At 42.5% G+C, this 20,171-nt stretch overlaps 1 protein-coding gene across 5 annotated transcripts in view; it reads right to left on the bottom strand.

The window, feature by feature from the left end:
- The window catches only part of MID1 (midline 1), a 332,040-nt gene that overhangs the window by 148,823 nt on the left and 163,046 nt on the right, over window positions 1-20,171 (bottom strand). Inside the window, exon 1 of one of the 5 annotated variants that reach the window (XM_081041914.1) lies at window positions 6,182-6,384. The exons of the other annotated variants lie outside the window; for them this stretch is intronic. The gene's annotated coding sequence lies outside the window, so the exon portion shown is untranslated. Of the gene's footprint in view, window positions 1-6,181; window positions 6,385-20,171 lie in introns of those variants that run through there. 5 annotated transcript variants of the gene reach the window in all.

Below are 20,171 nucleotides of genomic sequence, written 5' to 3'. Positions count from 1 at the left end.
ACACCATTTCAATTACCTGTGTGGCTAAGAGGAAGCTCCAGCTCTTTCCTTTCCATATATTCTAATCCAAATAGTGCTCAGTTTACAAAGAATCTGCTTACAACAACCCAAACCCACAAATGCCACTCCTCCCCTCACATGACCCCCTGTGGTTCCCTGGCTGTCATTCACAAAGACCGTAGTGAATCCAGAAGTTCAGACAGGATGCTGAGAAAAAAGCAAGCGAAGAGCTCTGACCCCAGTGGCAGACACACCAGCAAGTCCTGTCTGCCAAAGCCACGACCTTGCCTACAAACCTTGCCCTGAAAGGGCAATCATGACTTTTGCAGCTCCAGGCTCTACTGCCTGCTAATATTTCCCCAATTAAACATTCATCCTGAAGGTTAAAGGGCTAACAGTCATGAGCTTTAGCACATCCACATTGCTTGTCTCCCAACATCTGCTTGTCTAGAGGAAACAGAAGTGTGGTTTGGAGGTGGGGGAGGAAAGGCTGGGAAGATCGGCAATTATGAAAACTAAATTCTCTGTATATTAGGATAGACCTGGGAGAGACACTTCAGTGGGACCCAAAGGATATAAGAAGGATGGAGAAAGAAAGGTGAAAACTATTGCTAACTTTTCCTAGTTCAAATATTGCCAAGACTGGCCTGCTACCGAAAGCATGGCAACGCTTTCTCCTTTTATGTTCCACGCTGTATAACATGGAAGCATGGCCTCAAAACTAAGAACTTCCTCTGACATTAATCAGATTGGTTATTTTTTTAAATAGCGTTTTGAGATTGTCTCAACCATGGCATCATTTCTCATTGGAAAATGTTCTGAGGTTTCAAACACCAAACTCTTAGAGCATAAAGCATTCTTAGATTGGGGACTGCCTATGACTTATTTTTCACTATTAGGAATGATTCATGAATAGTAATTTAATAATTATCTTAACTAGGAATTCATAAATTTCTACAAATGGATATATGGATAAAAATTAACTAAATTTCACAAATACAAATAATTTCTCAAGTCTCGTAAATTCAGTAAATTTTTGGCTACCATCGATTTGTCAAGTGGATTCTTATCCATACAAATATAGTTATTAATGAGCAAGCATTTTGTCCATGAATAACTTACATTGTGCTATGGGTACAATAAACTGTATACCACACCAAAAGTTCTTTGAGGCGAGGGACCATATCAAAATCATGTTTGTAACCCAAAAGTGGCCTGGCTAAATGATAATAATCATTTAAAGGAGTTTTTCTGAATGAACTACTAAATATATTAATTCTGTAAGTACTCAGTACAAAGAAGAAATGAAGGAGAACCACTGTATTATAGCATCATAAACAGTATATATAAAACCTTCAAATCCAGTTGTACTGCAAATGATTGGCACCTCTCCCATTTTTTTTTTTTTGCCTTTTTTTTACCCAGAACTTCTCTTTTATAGCACAAAGTAGATAAATTCTTAGGGTTTTTTTGTTGTTGTTATTAGGAAAGTCCCCTCAATTTTTGAGCCTCTTAACACCACCTGACCTCTTGTAGGCATTAACCATCCTGATCTGTGTTAATGAAGTATTTTCTTCCAAAGACAAAAAACCTCTGAAAGGGTGGATCTGAAAGGGTCCCTAATATTTTGTCCTTTCGTTTAAAGAAATTTCTAGAACATGCCAATAATGAAATCAGGCAAAAACAAACAAACAAACAAAAAAAGCCCTTGCAGAACTAAAGCCCTGAGATGAGTTTCGTGTGAAATTAAAGGAGTTGATAATGAGCCAGAAAGAATCATGTTGATAAACTGCCCCATATCTAAATGGAGATTAGACTCCTGTTGGACCTGGCTTTGTAACCCTTTCTTTAATCCCAGCGTATTTGATATTCTCTTCCTTGAATGAACTTGTTTTCACTGTGGCTCTGGTCACAAGATTAAAGATCGCTAACTAATTGTTCCAAATAAGCAGAGCAATTCTCTATGCCTCTGCTCGCCTGGCTGCGGCTCCCAGCAGCGGAGTCCACCGCCTGGCCTTCCACCATAAACACTTCCAGCCTGACCTCTGCAGGTGGAGAACTGAAATGCACACTGTCCAATCAGATCGTGGTCCTCAAAATCCCACCAAGATCTGAAAACACAAACACTCACACTAAATACAACAGGGATACTGATATAACATGTTGGACTTGCCTTTCATTTTATAAGTTGCTTTTTGAAAGTAGCAACCACTTGATTAGAAAGCATTTAAATTATATTTGCAAAATACTCTGGTCATGGTTAGCCATTAAATTTTTTTGTCTATGGAGGAAAAATCCAAATGATTTGGATGAATTGGGATCCTCAAATCATGTGGATTTAAAAATGATTGGCCCCACCTTTTTCTAATCAAACAAATTACTTTTTGTCCAGTGACCAAATCGCCCCCACCTTTCACCAGTGCACAGCCCAGGTTGCCATAGCTACCTTGGATGTCTATTTACCACACAAGGGATAAAAGTCAGGAGACATCTACATACAGGTTTAGCCTTAAAACTTGCTGGAATGTCTGCGGATAACATGCAACTACCAATTAAAGGATTTGCTTGCAGCCTATATGGTCCACAGCCAAGCAAACTACGAACATACGTTATAACGAATGGCAAGAAAAGGCCGACTCGAAAAAAACAATTCAAAACAACCAATGAGGATCTTCAATCTGACAGCAAGTCTTAGGGTTATAACACTCCTTGAAAAGGAGAGATAGCAGGGAAGAAATGAAAATTCTATCGTGTGTTGAAAATATTGAACCTTTAAACCACGTGCAAAAACTTAAAACATCTGCTGATATTTAAAATTCTCAGCTACATATTTAAAATTCCGGTTAGTTACAGTATCTTTCTATTTGATGTCACTGAAAGCTGCCTGATCTAACTGTTGGGATAAATGAGAACAGAAATGCCTTTTAAACTCTTACAGGCTTGACTTTCACATGAAGGAAACCATAAAGCACACTTGGGATACTGTGTGCTAGATACAGAATGAGATAAAAGACGTGGAGGAGAGTTGTGTTTTAATCTCTGGACTAGCACCGGGAGTGGCGAGCCTGCACAGGTAGTCTGTCTCTCCAGGTAGGTAGAATTCATCCTCAGACTTGCACCGAACTTGCTGTGTATCTTTGTACTTCATCTTTCTCTGCGTTCACCTCACCATTTGTTCAATGAGGATCAGATTGCCACCTCGTTCTCTTCTGGGGATGTGGCAGAGAATAAATAGACCGTGTTTGTAAAGGACTTTCTAATCCTCAAAGGAAAGATTCATACAAAGACATTCATTATTAAAGCAGATGTCCTTGGGCATTTTAATTCCAATCTAAAGAATGCAAAATGGGCTGATCAAACTGAGTCACAGCTCCCTTATAATACCACCATCCTAGCCTTGCAAGAATTTAGCAGCTGCTTAAAGCATTGGCTAACTACCTCATTTTTTCCCTTCACTCTATAAGGCAACTGCAATGATTTGTTTTAGTCCATCAGAAATAGAGTGTGCACCTTCTCTCAGCGTGTTTTCCAAAGTCATCAGGATATTAAAAACACAAAAAAATGTCTGGTAGGCAGTTTTGTCTGAAGAACTTGATTTTTTTTTTCAGCTCGAGAAAGAATTATTTGTTCTTTTCATATGTAGGGACAATGGGTGGCGTGCTATTTGGGGAGGATATTTGCAGTTGTGGGAATGCCACAGGCAAACCTGTTGTTTTTGGCTGGGCTTCTACAACAGGTGGCCATGCCTTTCCTTTTGCTTGGGAACATAGCAAATTCCTTCTCAAGGAAGTTTCAGGAAAGTTTCCCATTTATGATCACAGCGAAGAGAAAGCTTGGCACAACATTTTTAAATTGCTTCCTGATAAAGGCAAATAGGGTTTACACTTTTCTTTTGGCCTAACTCAGCATGACCTCAGGAACCCTCAAAGAATACTATCTCTCTGTGCCACTCTTTCCACCACCCTGGCAGAAGGCAAAAGTCCTCTGAATCTCATAGCCAGTCAGGGAGCTTTCTAATTCTGCTGGCAATTTCTGGCTACCCGCTGTGGTGAGTCAGTGGCAGGGTCTCTTGGCTGCCACACCATTCATTGTTCAGCATTTGTGCCGCCCGCCCTGGGGACAGATCACTCCTCAGTAAAGAGATTGGATTTCATTGCTGAGCTGATGACACACGGACCTGTTTGATAGTTAACCCTGAAAACCCAGAGGGGCTGCAGGGCTGAGATGACAAATTGGCTGGTAGGTGTGATTCACCCTGCCTGGACGCAAGTTTTCCCCCTAGAGAAACTCAAATAAAGTTAGGATCAATCCACGCCAATAACTCTACCATCTCGCTCCCCTCTACATGCATGCTCCTGCCATAGCAGAACAATGTGTTACATTCCTGAAACGCTGGACTACCCGACTCTTTGGATGAGCAATGGCTGTCCCACTCTCCTTCTCCTCCCCTGCATCCCACCCTCTTTTTCAAGTACTGAACCGACCAACATTTTCTTAGACATACGGAGTTGTGGGACTCAAAAGCTGCCCATTCATTCAATAACTAAGGAGCTACTACATGTGTGCCCTTAACAATTCAATACTGGGCTGAATTCCAATTCACGTGAATGCCACACTGAGCTAGGCATGGGAAAAATCGTGCCAAGTTCAGGACAGCATGCCTTTGGCACCAGGCACGGGGAGTGCCACTGCTCCAGAGGAACTGTGTGGGAACAGGGATTCTGAAAACTGAGCTCAGACACCATCAAGGAGAGGACAGGTGGCTCCGCGCAGGATCAAATGACTTCTTTGTTCCAGCCAAGGACCTTTGTCAAAAATGTTTTGCGTTCCTCGTTTTCTTTTTAAATCATTTCCATTTAGGCTGCTCGCTCCTTTCCCCCATGCCATCTGATTGCTCGACAGAAAAAGAATGGGGTCAGACTGTGAGTTTGCCGAACTTAAAAAAACTGAGCCTCGGCTCCACAGTTGCCAGCAAGACAAGGGCAATTCATTGAAAACACACGAACTTGCTCGTCTGATTTTTCTGCACTCACTGAAGCTTGCCAAGCAAACGAGGGGGCAAGAAGGCAGAGGCTGTGTGCTCCTGACCATTCAGTGGGGGCTCTGCTAAACCCATTGCCCCAGGCCCCTAAATGAAAAATTTGCTTCCTATGCAAATCTGCAAATCACTTCCCCCAAGAGTGCAGGGTGGCTGGTGCCCAACCCACTTAGAAGAAAAAGTGAAGATACTAACTTTTCCTACACAGATTTAATCAGAACTGGCAAAAACAATCACTCCTTGGAATTCTCAGCCCTCGCCAGCCTACTGGTGTGTTTTTCCAGTCTTGTCTTTCCCTTATATGAATATTGATCTTGATATTTAAATATTGACATAAGATTCTTCCATAACTTTAATTGCGTTGTAAATTATACCCTCTTCTAAGCTCCCTACATCCACTTTTTCTTTTCTTAACGGCTAAGCTGTAAACCAGTGCCTGGGCTGATAAGGAATTTTATCATCATGCCCCGGAGTCACAGAAGAAGCTGCTGGTTTAGAATTCTTTCCAACGGCTCATTTCAGTACTCCCTGAGCCCTTTCTCAGCTTACTACTTTCAGGGTTGTCTTGTCACGTCCAGAAGCAATATGCTTTCAAAACTGCCAGAACAGAAAAACGAATCTGCATTTTCCTGGAAGGACTGTCCGTGCTCACGTAGAGCTGTTTCCACCTTCTCAGCCATAAACACACCAAGTACTGAGAATGGGATGCTAAAATGAAATAAGAGGCCGCGTGTAATTCTTTTTCAGGATATTCAATTGTCTTTATTCTAACCTAAGGCATAGGACAGAGGCTAAAAGCTCCAGATAGATCCTGCACAATACATTCCATCAACTGCAAACTGGAGTTGATTTACATACTCTACAAACCGCTTTTAAGCCCTTTACAATGACTGCCTGACATCACCAATCACCAGTAGAGGAAAAAGTGGGAAGGGGTGGTGAGGGGGCTGGGAGGGGTGGGGGGCACCTCAGAAAATCTGCTTCTTTCGTTCTTGTTGGAAAACGCAACCCCGGCTTTACACCAAATGGACCGACTCGGCCAGGAATCTATCTGCTAATCCTGCAAGCTCTCCGGAGTAACGTCCCAGGGGTCTCAAGCAGCGCCCTCCCTCGCCACCCGACTGTGCAGCCCCTGGAGCCTACCTGCCTCATGTTTAGAATTCCATGACCCATCCGGCAGGGAGTGAGCTGCCTCGAAGCCCACGCCTCGGTCTTCAGAGGGGAAACACCAAACCCAGCAGAAGCCCGCAAGACAAAAGCAACTCAGCGAGATCCACAGGCAGCAAAGAGCACGTTTTCTTCCGCTTTTTTCTTTGATCTGTTGCTACACGCTCTCTGCCCAAGACAATGTCAAGTTTCTCAAGCTTTTCTCCCCCAGCCTATGAAAAGTCGGGAATAGGGAAGCGAGGGCCGCCTGGCTCTTATTTCAAATCGGGTCTCAGAGACGTCGTAGGTGGGTGGTGAGGGCCCCCGGAGGCGCCTGGCCAATCAGGAGGGAGGGGTGGACCCTGGGAGCCAGAGAGGCTGCCTCTGCGAGAATTAGAGAGCTAGTAGCAGGATTTAAATGACTGGAAGCAGCTGGAAACATTGTCCAAAGCTCCAAAAGTAAAAGATGAGTTCTATTCTTATCTCACAGCTCTGAGTCGGCTCAAAGCTTAACTAGCTTCGGACCTTAGGGCCTTGCCGGTGAAGAGCTCCCTAAAAGCATTTGGAAGGTACAGAGTCATTTTAGCCAGGAAAGTGCAACTCTCAGGACCCAGCCCTGTTTTGAAAAGGTTTCACCGAGGTCCTACTTTTGCAAAGACACTGGGGAGGAAACCAAATTTTTGTACAGAACACCTTAACTGAAACAAGCAGCAATCAATGGAGGAGAGTGTCACCTGCCTCATTTCCATAGAGATGAACTGTCCACGCATGTAAGAAAAAGAAATCTTAACGGGAGCGTGCACACAAACCTGTTGAAATGCAGCAAATGAACAAGAATCTTTGTCTAGTGAGACCCTGAGACAGAATTTTAGATTATAAAATTATTAGTAAAATAAACACTGATGTTCAAGAAGACACTTAAAAAAAATAAGTGTATCTACCTTTATGGTTCACCTTATCTACAGGGTTGAGTTGCAGAACTTATTAACATCGTCTTAGCAGGATGGGAGGAAAGCTAACTGGTTTCATATAAACTTAAACCCAGATTTAAGAATAATTTCCAAAGTTTGTTTTCTTAACTCCATAAAAACAGTAACTTTATTCAACTCTTAGCCAACGTGACAAAGAAGTGGCCAAAATTTTGTGAGAATGATTCAATAAATATTTTTAAATTTTGGCATCACAGAGAGAGGAAAAAAAGCAACTTAGCAAATAATGAATCGGCAGCTTCAGGAGTGTCATCTGCGTGGGCTCAATAGATGTGAGCTCTGCTCAGGTCTATGAAAATCTGGCAGTCCCACATTTTGGACCGGAGGACCATCACCTCTTTGCAGCCCCCATCTTAGTAGGCTAAGAGCCCACCTCGTTAACGGGGATCAAATATATGGTGATGGAAGGAGAACTGACTCTGGGTGGTGAGCACACAGTGGGATTTATAGATGATGTAATACAGAATTGTACACCTGAAATCTATGTAATTTCACTAACAACTGTCACCCCAATAAATTTTAAAAAACCCCACCTTGTGACACAAGCTGACTTCAGTCCTCGTCCGTTATTTACTTCACAGCCCTTAACTAGGACCTCGACTAGGGTTTCTCCACCTCAGCACTATTGACATCTGAGGTCAGATCATTCTGTAGGGGGGGAGCGGGGAGATGTGCTGTGCATTGTGGGGTGTTTAGCAGCATCCCTGGTCTCGGCCCTCTAGATGCCAGTAGTACCCCCACAGTCATAACAATCAATAATAATCAATTATCAAATGTCCCCTGGGGGTCAAAATCGTGCCCCACTGATGTACCAGATTTGAAAAATTGGTTCTCCAACTGAAACAGGGCCCGGTTGGCACCCCCAGAGTAGAGGCCTCTCCAAGTCTCTGGCTTCACCTTAACTTGACCTACCTTGACCGATAGCTTAACAATAAATGAACCCCCTGTTGCTTGAGATCAGAATATCCCCGTCCCGCCCAGTTCCCTGTTTTAGAAAATTACCCTGAAACTTATGATTAATGTTGATCACAATCTCGATGGTCTAGCATTCTTTCCAGGCTAATCCTATCATTGTTCCCGCGTTGTTGACTCCACCAGAGAATCATGTGGCCAGAGAGAAGGACCCCCAGAACCGTCACGCAGCCTCTGGAGGAACGCCCAGATTTTCCCTTAAACATCCCAGGCTGGTTTGAGAATGTTAAGGCACTTTTTAGAGGTGTTAACCAGCCGCCTTCTCAGACCGTCGGTGCTCTGATAATAAACGCTTATTCTATGACCCAACTCCTATGTCGGTCTATTGGCTGAGTGGTGCAGGCAGCACAAGCCCCAGACTTGCTTGGTCTCTGGTTTCAAAACATGAATGTGCAATGAAACTTATAGGGAGATTGTTTTGTTGTTGTTGTTGTTTTTATTGGGGAATACTGGGGAAGAGTGTGTTTCTCCAGGGCCCATCAGCTCCAAGTCAAGTCATTGTCCTTTAATCTAGTTATGAAGGGCGCAGCTCAGCTCCAAGTCCAGTCGCTGTTTTTCAATTTTCAGTTGCTGGAGGTGCAGCCCACTATCCCATGAGGGAATTGAACCCACAACCTTGTTGTTGAGAGTTCGCGCTCTAACCAACTGAGCCATCCCATGAAACTTGTAGGGAGATTGTTAAAAATGCAAGTCCCTCAGTCCCTGCTCCTATTCCAAGGGAATTTGATCAGTAGGTTTGAGGAGGAGCCCGAGAATCAGCATTTTTCCCACTGCCAAAGGACTTTGGTTCATTTTGAGATGTACTGCACCCTTTCTTTCCTTAGGTATGCCTCCAGCGCTGGACACAGAGAGTTACCTAGAGCTGCTGGCATTAAATATCCTTGGAGTTAAATCCCAAAACACATCTATTCATCACATTATCAATAGAAGCTTCTCAAGACTGCTTTTGCCTTCTGCTGTCATCACCTCAAAGGTAAATATGAGCTGGGATTGCCTCTTGTAATTACTGTGCCCTTTCAAAGTTTCCCCCATTTTTCTTCTCTGGCCCACTCCCCCACCATCCTACAAGGTCAAATGTCACCACTCTTTTGTGGTTCCTGGATAGCCCTAGGACAAATTAATCTCTTCAATCCTCTGTGCTCATAAAGCAGTTTACAGACACCCAGTGGTGTGCTGGTAAATGTTTAACAACCAGTTCTCGGAAAAAACAAAAAGCCAAGATTTGTTGTAGCCTCTGCCAATTTCCATAGTGTAAATGCTCCCTGTCCTGTCCCAGTGAGGACACTGAACACAGAATTGGAAAGAGCCACGCTGAATCAGGAGATGGTAAGTACCAGCGTGAGCACACCATACTACACCTCTGCTGTTCCCCTGCCACGCTGTACTGTAATCTCATATTCCTGAGTCTCTCTCCTACTGACCTACAAAATTCTCAATGGCAAGAATGGTGTCCTATTCACCTTAGTAAGCCCAACTACTCTCATTGGACCTACTATGCAATAGGTGGGCAACAAACATGCGGGAAGAAAACGAAATGCAATGTACAGCTTCCCAGAGACATGGAGACCAATCAGACTGCTGCTACTGCCACATTCAAAAGGGCAAGAAGCTCTTGGAAAAGTAAATGATTAAAGTTACCTTCTTACCATAATTTAATACCTATTCTGTACTCACGAAAACAATAAGCATAATGCTATCTTCCATCCTAACACTCCCACATCTGAGCCATATCCAGGTCAGAGTAAAAGAGAAGAGACCAGCCTTCGAAAACAGAGCCTCAGTTTCATGGACGTATTTGTGAGACAGCATATTTTTAAAAATTATTTATTTCTCTTTTTCAGTTACAGTTGACATTCGATATTACTTTATATTAGTTTCAGATGTACAGCCTAGTGGGTAGACATTTATATAATTTATGCAGTGTATTTTTTATGTTTTTATATGAAGGCATCACACACTTTTGTGTGTACGTATTACACATCTTACGTATATGATAATCTCTGGTAGGTATGTGAAAGTTCATTTCCTCCGCTAAGAGATAGAGTGACTGATGATGGTTATCGCTATCATTCTCTCATGATGCATAAGGACAGAGATGCGAATGGGGATGTGATGAACAAACACCACTTATGAGAGCCTCCTATGAGCCAAGCATTTTGCCAGGCACTTCACAAATGTGCACCATTTGATCTCCACCAAAATACCAAAAAGCAGACATCACAGTTGTCAGGCTAAGAATGAAAAGACAGGATCATTGAGGCAAAGTTGATAACCCAAGGTCTTACTGTTATAAATTGCTGTACCAGGAATCAAACCTAAGTGTTTGGAATTAGAATTACTCTGTTTTTTGTTGCCATCTCCAGAAATGACTCAGAAAACTCCTAAGAAAAGTGAACACTGTAAATAAACGAACTCTTTCATTTCCAAATAAACAAATAACTTTTTAAACATTTCGAATGAAATAAATGGCCCTTTAGGGGTTGTCCATTAAGTGAGATTAGATGCACTTATTGGAAACAGTGTAAGCAAGCTCCCCAAAGGCACGCATGTTCTGTCCCGCAGACTGTGATTAACAGCATTTGCAAGTGTCAGCTGAAGGGATAGTGCAGTGTTGACACATCTGCCTTAAAAAAGCAGCCTACATGATAATCTTGTGTGGTCATGTGCAGGTTTGGTTCTAACATAAGATTAAGGGCAGGTGGTCCTAGACAGGCCCTAGTGAACACGGGTGGACACTGGTACGGCACCTTAGAGGACAACTAGCAGTACCTGTGACACCTCTTTCAGTGTTCTATTAGGTCAAAGCATATGAAATTTGTGTTTGTGTAAGTAAAAAAATGGTATCAGTAACCCTATAGTTTATCGAAATATGTGTCAACACACATCATCAAAATCAATGAAAACCAAGCTGGAGTTGCCTACTCAGCCACGTGGAGAGGGTGCCTGGCGCACGTGCACAGTCTTTGCGGACTATGCAAAGAGTATATTTATTCTCCTTCAGAGATTCCAGAAACCCAGTTATTTTATACTTATGGTAGCATAGGAAAACTTGAGGAATACTGTATTTGAGGTGATTAGCAAAGGTAATTTAATTTGACAACAACACAAGTCCCTGCTTAGAAAAAAAGAGAAAATCCCACCGATCATTCTTAGAGGATGTCACAAAAAAGAAACAAGTTTTTACTCCTGGAGTACACGTGCTCATGAAGTTAGTTTTTTTCCAGCTGGTTAATGAAATCAATGTGGCATAGCAGAGTGGGTCACAAATGCAATTTGGAGTCCATTTTCAGTGCTGATGTGGCCAGGAAACTATCTGATGGACTTCAGATAAAGCAACTGACATCTCTAAGCCCATGATTTTTTCAGGGCATATTGGGCATATTAGGGACTGAATGGTTGTGTCCCCCCCAAATTCACATGCTGAAATCCTCACACCCAAAGGGATGGTATGAGGGCCACCCACATTATCAGAGATAATCTCCTTTACTTAAAGTCAATTGATTATAGATGTTAAACACATCTACAACATTCCTTCACAGTGAAACCTAGATTCGATTCTTTGACTGAATAACTGGGTACAATAGCCCAGCCAAGAGACTACTGTATATCCCTTATAACAGCAAGCATAGTGTATACGGTCAATTAATCAATAAATGTTTACTGGATTTTGTAAATAATAATAATAATTTTTAAACCTTCATTGGTAGAAGGTTCTGTTTTTTATCAATAATAAAATTTTGCCAATAGAGTTATTATGTGCTTCTCAACTACAACACGGGAAGATAGGAGCTATAAAATTTGAAATAAAATGATTTCTGACTGACAATTCTATACTAAGTGATACTATTCACCAAGTGTCAAGGTAGAATACAATTGTTTTCACGCAGACTCAAAAATTTTGCATCCCATGTACTCTTTCTTCGGAATCCACTCAAAGATGTGTTTTAGCAAAAGGATGGAATTAAACGAAAACAGAAAAGCCAATTGTACTCAGAAAACAGAGAAACCAACATAAAGAGAAGCAAAGAAAATCCAAGATGATAGATGCAGCAGTCTTGGAAAGGCCCTGGTCTAAATTCTAGCAGAAAATGGAGGACTCCTGGAGGTAGGTCTAGGGGGGAACATGATACTGATAGATCACATTTGAGGATGAACAGGTACACATAAATATAAGCAAAAGGTGAGTCTAGTATTAACTGCAGGAAAAACAAAAGAATGCACGAAAAAGGAAGCATAGTCACAGAATATGCCTTAAATCGGCAGGGATCTCTGATATAGATATTGTGGCAAAGACTACTGGCAGACAATCCAGTATTCATCCATCTTCCCCTTGTTTCTTTGCAACAGAATTTCAATTTATTTGGGGCAGAAATGTACCCAGCTAATGAACATTTCCCAGCCTCCCTTGCAGGCATGGGCGGTCCTATGAAACTGCTATGGCCTATGGAATTTTAATAGAAGCTGCCTTGTAAGTCTTTTGGGAAAGCTCTTAAAGGAGACGCACAGTTTGCCCTTTGCCCTTCCTGGATTTCCTCACCATTAATATGGTTGCTGAGCCTGAGAGACAGGGGCCATTCTGTGACCTTGAGAAGGATGGAACACATACTAAAACTGGAAAATAGGAAAGGTAGAAGGATCCCTGGATTCTTGATGACACGTTAGAGGCTCTGAACGAGCTCTGTATTTCATGTTCTGTGAGAAAAATCAATTGCTAATCTGTTTGAGCCAATGTTTTGGAATTGGTGTTACTAGATGAACACAATTCCTAACTGACACAATTATATTGGGAGGATGTGAGGTGAGGATGAGGGGGATAGTGTGAGATAATTTCTTTTTGATCATATGTAGGATGCTAAAGATAATGCCTAAAATTTATAAGCCAAGAAAGAGCAGTAAAAGCATATTATGGGAAACATGAAAGTACATACCAGAGGAAACATTTATAAGTTGGAAGTCATTACTCCTAGAATGGAGTGGGATGGGATTGTTGTTTTTCATTGCAAGTCTTTAATATATTTGTACTTTGAACAAGTATTACTTTGATAAAAATTTAAATTAGTTAAAAACAAACAAAAAGGTATTCTCTGGTTATTAAATCAATTTATTTTCCTCAAATCCACTTCCTGTAAACTAGCAGTATTTTATGATTATCTGGCCCATAGTGGACCAAAGAGTCAGGGTAGAGCATTAGAGAAGTTACATGCCTGATGGCCCATTCTGAACCCCAAGTGCAATGTTGCCACGTTGTGAACATGTGATCTGATTGTCATTTCCTCTTTCCCCCATCACACATTTAATTTACTCAGAGTTTATGACTTATTTGCCATGTGTAGAGAGAAAGACAGATAATAGACATCCCTGATCTACGTTGTTTTACACAAACATTTCTAGATCTCCAGGAATGAAGACTGTACAATCCAGATGCCTTAATAATTTGTTAGACTAACCAAATACCCATTTTCTTCTTATTTCTAATTGGCATCATTCTTGTTTTAAATTCTTTTTTTTTGTGGGTTTAAGTATAGCAATGAATAGTTGGTTACTGTTCTTCATATTATTACCATTTTACTTCTTATCCTTCCTTTTTTATCTCTCTTATGTTTCTTATATATGAAAGGATTAGTCTCTCAAACCTTTAATATTCTAATGCCCAAAGCTGATTTTTAAATAAGCCTTAGAGATTAAAAAAATCAAATTTTGTGAATCAGATCTCAGTTTTTATATGTTAGAAACAAGCAAATCAGGCCGGTTTACTGATAATCACATGGACAGAAGGTGAACAGAAATTTTAATCAAAAGAAGCTTTGAACGGGATTTGCGCTCCCTGCTTATAAAAAGACAGTGCTTTGTCCTTTAGATTGGCACTTCTCAAACACACAGAATGGCTGCTGAAATGGTGGTAGTTCTTTTCTGACTGGCGAAAACCCTCTCCCACTTCACACATAATATCTGTACTTGGATTGAAGGCGGTGGTAAAGATAACTACTTCAGAATCATGGTTTACATGTCTCTTTCCTTTGCTACACACAAGTCGGAGTGTTTTTAAGTCCCTTTTATTAGCCAAGGAAATAGTATTTGTCTTTATTTCCTTAAAACTAGATGGGGCATCATGAGCTTTTTCTCTCCTTGGAACCACTTATGAAAATTCACACACACTAAGATAGGCTTTCCTATACATTTCTGATGCAAGATGTAAGATAAACATATTGAGTCGTGGCAAGGAAAAAAGTCAAGTGCTAGGATCAGTGCCTTCGCTTTCTCCATATTTATTAAAGAGCTCTAAATGTCTGAGAAACTGCATTCAAGTGAGGCTTCATTTTATTTCTCCTTTGATTTATTAATTTACAAAAACAAGGGCTCATATTGCCCATCTGTTTTATTTTACAAATAGTGCTGCTATTTAAACTTATTTTAATGTGAGTGATTTAAATAACATCATACAATGAACAAGGTAACTGTACTCTTATTTGTAGCCTTATCTATGTTGGATCAAAAAACCCTACTGATATTTCTCTTCAACTGTGTCTATGTGGGTAAAGACCACTTTGTTGTGGTCACCTTTAGAAAGCAACCCATTGGCGATACTTATCTTTAAGTGAGTGAAGTAATGTAACCCAATTAAAGAAATACAAAACCAGCTGATACACCACGCTCTGAGAGGTCGAACTTAGTTAAACCTTGAATTAAAAAGTGGATCCCTGCATTAGAGGGACGTGCTATAATAAAACCCACCAGGAGGTATTTGTGCTGAATGGAAAGGTTAAAAATGAAAAGAATCCCCTATCGACCACGGACTAGTTATGCCTCAGGCCCTCTTGAAGATGCAGCAAATTCATGGTTTGTATGGTATATAAGCAACTGGAACCCATCTCTGTCACTCCAAAACCCAAGCTTTTTCCAGCATGTGGTGCTGCCACTATCATACGGATGAAGTTCTCCTTTGGAAAGAGCTATCAAAATGCAGCATGCCCATGACTCGCCACAATGCTCCCTTACCCCCTGGGCCTCATACAGGAGTGCTTGGGATTTACCACTTCGGTTCTGATTTGGTTCTGAAATCCCCAACAACTGTCAGTCTACCTCCCAAAGTATCTCATATGGCACCTTCAAGATATTAATATGTCAGGACTTTACCACTACATGTGAAAACAAACTGAAGCAATTTAATGATTTTTATTTACCTTTAACAGTTCTCCAAATTTGGGCTGTGTTTGTCGTGCGGGGTCTCCTGCAGGGTCTCATCTCCCGCTCCCCACATAAGAACGCAGGACATGGTAAGGCCAAAAAGGAACACCCACGGAGCCATAGGTAGGGAAGTCATACCACTATGGTCTCACTGGAGGCTGGGTTTACACGACGTATCACCTGCTGTCCACTTTGCTGCCAACCGACCGACTCTCCTCAACTCTCCTTCACTCTCATTCAGTCTCCTCCTTCACTCTCCTCCTGGTCTTCCTCAGACTGAGCTTTCATATGCACAAACTGCTCCACTGCCCTTCGGAGGGCTTTGGCCGACACCATATCCTGCCGACTACGCCATGTGTCGTGCGGGGTGTCACGCGGGGCGGCCTGCGGGGTCTCTGGTCCCGCTCCCCACATAAGAACGCAGGACATGGTGAGGCCAAAAAGGAACACCCATGGAGCCATAGATAGGGGAAGTCAAACCAATGTATTCTCGCTGGCGGCTGGGCTGGAGACACAGGAAGCAGGATCTACATAATCTGCAACCCGCCGTCGTAACAGCAGTCCGTGTTTGCCAGCCACCATCTTCTTGCTAGACCCCCATTATTTCTGCTAGTGTAGCCACAGCAGTTATATTAGTGGCCAATGACTTACAGGTTACAGCTGACGGCCAACTAGCCACAGCTGCTGGCCATCTGATCACAGTTGATGGCCCTTTACTACCCAAGCCAGCACCTTTCTATGTGAGGCCGAGAGCCTGGAAACTGCTTTTTGGGGTTCTGTCCCCACACTCCACCCCTACAGGGTCTCGCCTCACAATCTACGCGACAAGCATCTTCCACGAGGGGCCGTGTGCAAGGAGCCTGGAGGTGAATGCAATATCCTGGACATAGCCAGGCTCTCTGAGCACAGCCAGGGTTTCTCAGGGCACTGCCACTCTCTCTCTGGGCCTCTCGGGGTACTATGCTGGATCAACAGTGGCTCACAGTCAAGGTGCTTACATATTCTCAATGGAGGCCGGTCAAGACACAAAAGCAAACATCCGCCAGTTCCAATACATGGTGGTATGTTCCCAAACAAACAGTCAAGCTGTCCATTAAATTAGGGATAGAGGGTAATTCCCCATAGTCCATAGTCATTCGCCAGGGCTGTCCTGGGGTTGAGGGACGACCTTGACCTCACCCTCATCTCCCAAGGAGGACTCAGCAAGTGTTTCCTCCCGGGACAAGTCCCGCATCCAGGCTGCGTGTGGAGCGGCCGGTGAGAATATAGTGATATGACGCCCCTGCTTATGGCTCTGTGGATGTTCCTTTTTGGCCTCACCATGTCCTGTGTTCTTATGTGGGGAGCGGGACGAGCGACCCGCAGGCCGCCCTGCACGACAGTGTTCATCTGATCATTTGTAGGTAGGGTTTCCAGGCGGGAATTCCCTTCCGTTCTCAGGAATTTTTTTCCCTTTCCCCTTCCCGAATCCCAAGATATAAACTGTTTTCTGTTCTCCACGATGAATCGTTTCCACAAAGTGACAGCCGATACTACCAACCACCAGGGTTCAAGGAGCCAATTTTCCCAATTTCCTGAGCAACTTTTCTTGGAATTCGGGAACGGAAAAGCAAAAACAATTCCTGAGAATGGGTGGCAATTCCCGCCTGGAAACCCTATTGGTAGGTGGGGAAAAAACCACACACATGCTTACTGATGGGGTCTCCCTGATGGAAAAAGATGTAGCTGTGTGCTGCGTAGGGAAGGATATGGATTTTAGGGCCATTTCTCTAGGACTATGAATGACATGCTCCTTCCCCATTCAGAATTTCTCAGTGGCTTTCCCAATCAAATACATGTCTGTGAGTCACAGTTAGGAATGCAGCCTGTGGAGGTTTCTTCTTATTCATGGCTAACCGGTGAATCAATGATTTAGCCATTGATTTCATTAGCAACATATACCATGTTTCTCGCCAGACCATCAACTCTAATGCATCTTTTGGAGCAAAAATTAATATAAGACCTGGTATTTATTATATTATATTATATTATATTATATTATATTATATTATATTATATTATATTATATTATATTATTATTATATTATTATATTATTATATTATTATATTACTATATTATTATATTATATTATAAAGACCTGGTCTTATCTTAGTATATAAGACCAGGTCTTATAGTAAAATAAGACCAGGTATTATATTATGTTATATAAGACCCGGTCTTGTAGTAAAATAAGACCGGGTCTTATATTAATTTTTGCTCCAAAAGACGCATTAGAGCTCATGGTCCGGCTAGGTCTTATTTTTGAGGAAACACGGTAGATACCTGTATATCTCTATTAATTGATTTTCATCACTCTCAGGGCATCCAAAGATCTCCAGTGTAAAGCCAAGTGCCTCCTCTGAGAAAAAGAGGGCAAAGAGTTCTCATGCCTTAATCTTGTGCTAAGAAAAATGCAATACCTTTCCCATACTGGAATGGCCAATCACTCATTCAACAAGTATTCACTGAGTGCTTACTATGTGCCAGGCATTGTTCTACTTGCTGGAGAGGCAGGCAGACAGGTACAAACAGGCCGAGGGCTACCCTCATGTCTACTAGTGGAGGGAGATAGCCAAGCAAATCAACAAAGAAATACGGAGTGGGTTTGATGGTGAAAGAGGTTCTGGTAAAGGGGGTAGGGAGTGTTGGGGTGGGGTAGGGAAGTTTATATTTTTATAGGGTGACATTTCAGCAGAGTTCTAAGGAAGTGAGGAAGTATAACCACAGAACCAGCTCAAAATGGCCCTATCCTGTTTAGAGACACTGAGTTGCTTTTCAGAGACAACAGACCAAAACCACAAGTCATTCAGCCAAAGCATGTGCAAGAGAAAATTTTGATCTCCAGCTGTACCCGGAACAAAAGTCGCCCCCCCCCACCCAACCCCATGCAACCAAAGACCAGGACACAACCAGAACCTGAACACCGGAACCCTTTCAGAAGCAAAGTATCCGTTGTTCAGAAGGTCTGGTATTGACGCTCCTTTACCAGGAATGGCCAGCTTCCAAAGTCCTCCAGTTAAAACGTGCCCCACTAGCACTTCCGCACACGTATCTATTCCCCCCAACCCCTTAAAAATCCTTCATCTAGTCCAGCGAATAAGATGGATTTGAGGCACCATTAGGTCTCCCATCTTCTCTGTTGGCGCCTTCTTGATCAATAAACCTTTCTTTACTCCAAACCCTGACGTTTTGAGTTTTGGCCTTTTGAAGCACTGGGCACATGGACCAGAGTTTGGTAACAGAAGCAAGACTTTTAGCTATGGTGATAGATGGAGCAGACTTATCCAGGCAGAGGAAACAGTAATTGTAGAAGCTCTAGGGCCAGGGCAAAGAGCCTGTGAGTAAGAGCGACAGCAGTAGAAGCTAAGGTCTCAGGAATGTGAGTGTGTGTGTGAGTGAGTGAGTGAGTGAGTGAGTGAGTGAGTGAGTGAGTGAGTTGGGGGGCAGTATTTGCAGATCAAGTAGGGTCTAGTAGATCACTGGAAGAGCTTTGGGTTTTCCTTGGAGTGAGATGAGGGAGACTCAGAGGTGTTGGAACCGAGGAGTGACAACAGCCAATTGACTTTTTAGAGTTCAATGTGGTTGCTGGGTGGAGAGCAGCCTGCTGTGTGGAAGGAAAGTTGCTAAGAAGATGCGTTTGGTCAACCAGGTCAACCATGTAAGAGATGGTAGTAGATCGGGACAGGGGTGGCATTGGAGGTTGGGAAACTTGGGTAGATTCTGGGTATATTGTGATGATAGAGCCAATGTGATTTGCTAATAGAGTGAATGTCTAGGTAAAGAGAGGAGACGAGGGTGACTTCCAAGTTCTTTGCTGGAACAGCTGGAAAAATGGAGTCACCATTTACTGAGATGGGGACAACTTCTGGGGGAGCTGTTAGCAGGAGGGACCACCGCCCTGCTTCAGTCTCCTGAGGGAGGAGGAGTCTGGAGGCATTATAATACCATCCAGATAAAAAGAAGGTCCAGGAATTTGTGGACTAAGCCAAACGTTTATCCTGTACATGGAACAAAACATTGCTCATAAACACTTGATTCATGATTCCCGATCAATGTAGTGTATGTAGCACTGTAGCTAGGAGCACCGATTCCAGAAACAGCCTCAGTTCAAATATCAATTCGGTCACTTAGTAACTGTGAGAACATGGCCCATCTGCTGATTCTCCCTCAAAGTTGTTGTGATTTGAACCCAACAATTTGCTTCAAAATAATATGATTTAACATTTACTGAGTGCTCACTAGACGCCAGACACCTGTGCGCATGTTTAATCTCCTTTACTCCTATGAGAATAGGTACTATTATCCCCATTTTCCAGGAGAGAAAACCGAGGCACAGAGAGGCAAAGTGATTTGCCAAGGTCACAGAGCTAGGAGGCTACAGATCCTGCTTTATGCCCTGAGGCTGACTGGCCTCGGAAAGCATGCTCTTTACCCTAGAACTATGCAAACACTGCACACAGAAAACGCTAAAAAAATGTAGCTTGTACTAGGATCAGGTAACTACTAAAACAATAAATGTGTCCAATGGTCAGTTGTACGTTTGTACACCTCCACTTGTAATCATCACATGACTCAGCTTCCATCTGTGTCTCACTTTCTCCAGCACTACTTTGGGTACACAGCCTGTGTTCTTCCTTCCGTGGAATGCACAGATGCAGCGATAAGCCTTTGCTGAGAAAATTGGAACAAAGCATTCATCCTTTAAAGTTCTCTTTAAAAACGCCCACGGCACAGGAGTCCTAAAGAGTCATAAAACCCATCACAAGTACGCAAATGTTGGTTTCTCACTGTCATTAATGAC

This window comes from Rhinolophus hipposideros (genome assembly GCF_964194185.1).
Source record: "Rhinolophus hipposideros genome assembly, chromosome: X".
Lineage (NCBI taxonomy): Eukaryota > Metazoa > Chordata > Mammalia > Chiroptera > Rhinolophidae > Rhinolophus > Rhinolophus hipposideros.
The sequence above is the reverse complement of the archived record's forward strand: the minus strand, read 5'-3'. Positions and strand labels throughout refer to the sequence as shown.